Consider the following 4717-nt stretch of genomic DNA (forward strand, 5'->3'; position numbering starts at 1 on the left):
GCCAGCCGATCCTTTCGCCAGCGCATCTGGCAAGAATCCTCAAACTGCAAAGTACCTGCCCCGAGGGCGCAGGGTTTTTCATGACCTCCACATGCCTTTGTCTAGGGCATTGTTAATACTGGCGAAGAATGGGCATCTTAAGCCTTTGGAGCCCCGGCCACTCCCGAAGAATCTCCCTGCCACTCATGATGCTACCTTGTACTGCTCGTACCATCAACAGTCCGGTCACAGCACCGATGGATGTTCCCGCCTTCGTCATGAAGTGCAGGATTTGATTGATAACAAGGTTATCCTACCACCTACCTCAGGCAAGCCCGTCACCACTCAGTTTTTGGATTTCGAGGGCTCAAATACTGCGAGTATGTAAAGTGAACCGCCTGCGGGCAACATTTGGTGTGTTTTTGGATGAAGCGTCTGGCACGCATTTTTGAGCATCGGTGAAACCAAGTTTTGTAAATCCTGGCTTGGATATCGAGTCAGTCTTTTGTTTTGAGTCTGTCTCTTTGTCTTGAGTCAGTCTTTTTTGCTTAAGGGTCTGTCTGGTTGTATCAAGTCAGTCCCCGTTGTATATGATACCTGGTGATTCTGGGGTTATTGCCTCGAACACCATTTTGTTTTGTAATTATTATCTGTTTTTGTCTTGAGTCTGGTTCTGCCGAGGGGCCAGTTGCACCAACAGAACCGATTGAAACAGCTGTTGCTATCTCAAACTCCGTACTTGCTTTCAGCATAAGTGCCAGAGAATTCGATCAGGCTGACAGTACATCTCGCCTGCTCTCCTGTGTGCCCAAACTCATTGCATTAACCTAAGTTTTCCAAAAAAAAAAACAAACTTTTTGAACACTGCGGTGATAAAAACGAAAAGGAAGGAATTCCTCGGGTTTTGTAAAATTTTGATCATTTTGAGAGAAAGAGAGGCGTGCTAAGCCTTTTTATGAACAAATCCATGCTTGTCGGCGTGAGTACTGAGAAGGATCCTGGCCTGATCCAGATTGGTTCCACACTATCTTCGGCGCGAGCGATTCGTCGCTTCCTTAAAAACTTTCAAAAGCAAATGTTTTACGCGGCCCTGCGAAGACCAGTGTGGAATCCCTCTTGAGATTGCGCAGCCTAGGATCGCTCTCAGCCTCAAGATTCAACCTATTTGTTTTCCGACTTTGAACCCGTTCAGAATGTTCAGAAAGTTCAACGGACAAACGCCATGAAAGGCCTGTGTGGCCAGTTTTGAGGTAGCCTTCGATCAAGAAGCATCAAAGCCGAATCGGAAGGAGTAGATCTCGCCGGAAGAAGCTCGTAGAGTAACCCTGATGGATCCTCCGCAAATCAGTGCAACAGCCGTTCTCCTAGACACAGAGAGGCTTCAATTTCAAAAAAACCATTTGGCATGCACTTGCTACACTTTTACCCCTTTGAGAGGCTCGCTGGGCCGAAAACCCGGAAGGGCGACCTAGGCAAAAGTTAGAGCAAGAGAAAAATACAAAAAAAGAGCAAGAAAAGAAAAAAAAAGAAAAGAAAAAGAAACGAACAAAAGAAAATGAAAAGAAGCTCGCAAGGTCGAAAACCCGCATTGGGCGCCTTGGCAAAAGTGAGAGCCAAACAAAGTGAAGGTTAAAATACCCGAGTGTACCTTAACCGGAACTACGTAAGGCTTGATTCCCATGTTTGGGATACGTAGGCAACTTCATCATGAAGTCCAGCCCCCAACGCTGTCATAGCGTCTCAGTCCATGCAATGGTTTCGACTTCATCCCAAAGTCTAGTCGCCAACGCTTCCAAGGCGACTGTGTCCATATATTTGTTGTGACCGTCTTCGTCATCGCTGTGTCCAAGAGCTCGACCACCGCCAATGAAGACTGTTTACAGATTGCTGCGGCACCATCCCAAACAAGGGGCAACTTTCCGTTGCCGCGAGCCGCCGTGAGCCGCCATTCAAACTAGGGGCAACTTTCCGTTGCCTCCCACCCCTCTTCAAACCAGGGGCAATTTTCCATTGCCTCCGATCCAAGGTTGCGCGTCTCAAAGAGTAAGCTCCATGTTTGTCGAGCATCAGCTGTTTGAAAAATAGTTTTTGAAAATTTTTACTGAGGTTGACTATTTTCTCGAAAACTATTTCATTTTCCAAAAACCGGACCATTGTCTTGGACCCAAAAAAGGAAAATTTTCAGTGCTTGCGGCCTGACTCGCACGGTTTTCAAATCAAAAATCGAACAAGTACGTTAATCCGACTCTCGTTTTGATCAAAACCGTTTTAGTAGAAGGTAAAAACGAAAAAATGGTTAAAATGATGAACTAGGGGCACAGTTGAGTCAGGCGTTCTGTCTTTCCCCCGTCATCGACGTACTTGCCAGAAGGGCGCTCTGCTAGCCAGAAGAAATAGCGGTGAGCTAACGGCATCGGGCGTGAACCCGCAACTTCCTGTTCATTCATCAGTCACCCCGGGGAGGGATGGAAAATGAGAGATTGAAGAATAGAGAGGTGTAAGTTGAGAGAAAAGCGAGAAAAAAAGGGTTTTGAGAGAAAATCCGAGCTTGAGAGTCGAGTGATGTGAGGATCACAAATGAGAAAGGGTGGGAAACAATACCCAGATTGAACTGGCTCCTCGTGGTCCGAGGTCTCCTATCTTCGTTTACGCATCGGTATGTCGTGTCTTTGGTTTTGTTTACCTCAACCCTTGTTTTAGGTCTTTTCCGAGCGTGTCTCGTTGTGTTTAGGTCGTGTACCTTTATATTTGAGTCCTCCCCGCTGTGTTCAGTGGTAGGCTCGATATCCCGGTTTGAAAAACCCTCATTCAATTTCAAAAATCATTTATGCTCAGAATGCTGTGCCATTCTCTACATTTGAGCGTGTTTCGACTCCAACCGGTTCCATCTTTGAGGTCCGTCTTGTCAGATTGGGCTGTTTGTTTGAGAATCTGCCGTGTGCAAAATGAAACGAATGCTGTGTTATGGGCTGTATGCAGATTAATCCCCAACAGAGTAAGGGCCGTGTATCAAGGATCAGGCAGTGGGTTGCTTGGGTTATTTTGCTGTTGGCTGTTTAGTTATCTGATTATTACAGTGAAAGTGTTTAATTTTCAGACAACCAATCAATTCCATTTACATTGAGGTGTAACATGATGAGATGCGATGCAATACTTGAGATGTGTAAATGTAAACACTTTTTCAGATAAAAAGTCCGTTTCATTTCATAATCTTTTTCAAGTACAAAGTTTTGAAGAAAACAAAATCTGCCTGCCGCAGTACAAGGTAATCTATCTACCAACCAAAAAGAAAAGTACAAGAAAGAAAGAAAAGATAGCAAAAATCTGCATCCATGTCCAGCGACTCCAAGGACTGTCAGTCCATCCTGGTCCTCTTCCTGGACGAAGGTCCAGGAGCATCATCAGCGTCGTCGTCAGAGCCCGAGCTAGAACCGTCTCCGGTCTCCTCCTCCGATGACCCTGCCTCCGCCTCTGACTCCTCCTCGTCGTCATCGTCCGGGACTGGAACTCGCGAGCTACTCCCAACATGAGTACGCCCTCCCCTGGTACGGGGAAATATCCGGCCCTCCTCATCTCTCCCCCGGGCAGGGACAGAAGGTCTAGCTGGAGCACCTCCTGCCATGGGAATCTGGAAAGGAGGCTGAAAAGTACACGAAAGGGAAATGCATCAGTATACTGTAGACAGTTTAGCAATGCAGAATGCAGTGTGTGAATACAGTGTATGAGTGCCGTGAGCAGTTTAGCAATGCAGAATGCAGTGTGTGAATACAGTGTATGAATGTCGTGAGCAGTTTATCAGTGCAGAGTACGGTGCAGAATGCAGTGTATACAGTGTGTCAGATACTGTGAGATCAGTGTATCAGATGTTGTGCCGTGCATCAGATTATGCAAAGTAGTGTATGAATGGTTTGAGGCCAGTGTCAGAAGGACATACCGGTATGCTGTAGATGGCTAAGAGGTCAAATGTCCGCTGGAGCATCCCCATCATCGAGGCATTCATCGCCAACGACCGACGGGTGTACTCAGAAGAAGCCTGCAAAAGTATCAGATGCATCAATATTCTGTGGAATATCAAGTAAACTTAATTGAATAACTGTACAAAATACAGTAGAACATACCGGCGGTAAGTCGGGGACGTCAACGAACTCGTGCCCAGCCGGTGGAGGGGCGAAGGGGATCTGATAGGTCGACCCACCCTGCCCCTGGAAAGTCAGTACAGCGGGCAGGGCAGGCCAGCCAGCTCCTCGTCCTCCCCGCACTCCGCCCCTGCCACGGACCCGGGCCCTCCTCGAAGATCCAGCCCCTGCTCCCACTCCGGCCCCAGCCGCCGATGCCACAGGCCTGGCCCCCTCTGCTCGACGACCACTCAGGGGGCGCATCAGGTACGTCCGCACGTACTCCTGATAGTCACCGGTGCATCGGAAGCTAGCCTCCTCCCAGCCGATGGAGTAATCATCCAGCTGCTCAGTGGTCAGCCCCTCGGTCTCCCTCATCTCTGCAGGAGGGTGAACCGGGACTATCTGCTCAGGTAACCCGCGGGTCTGGCGTAGAAAACGCTCCCCCAGGTACCAAGCCCGACAGACCGGGCCCTCTAGCAAGATTTGGAAACGCGAGGTCTCCTCAGCACCAGGGAACCGACCCCGCATCGCCGACGGCAAGGAGGCCCATGGCCGCCAAGTGATCTGAAAGTGACAGACAGTTTGTTATCTACTGTTATTGAAATATGCAGTGGGAAAGC

This window comes from Camellia sinensis, chromosome 4 (assembly GCF_055761805.1).
Source record: "Camellia sinensis isolate YWXY chromosome 4, ASM5576180v1, whole genome shotgun sequence".
Taxonomy (NCBI): domain Eukaryota; kingdom Viridiplantae; phylum Streptophyta; class Magnoliopsida; order Ericales; family Theaceae; genus Camellia; species Camellia sinensis.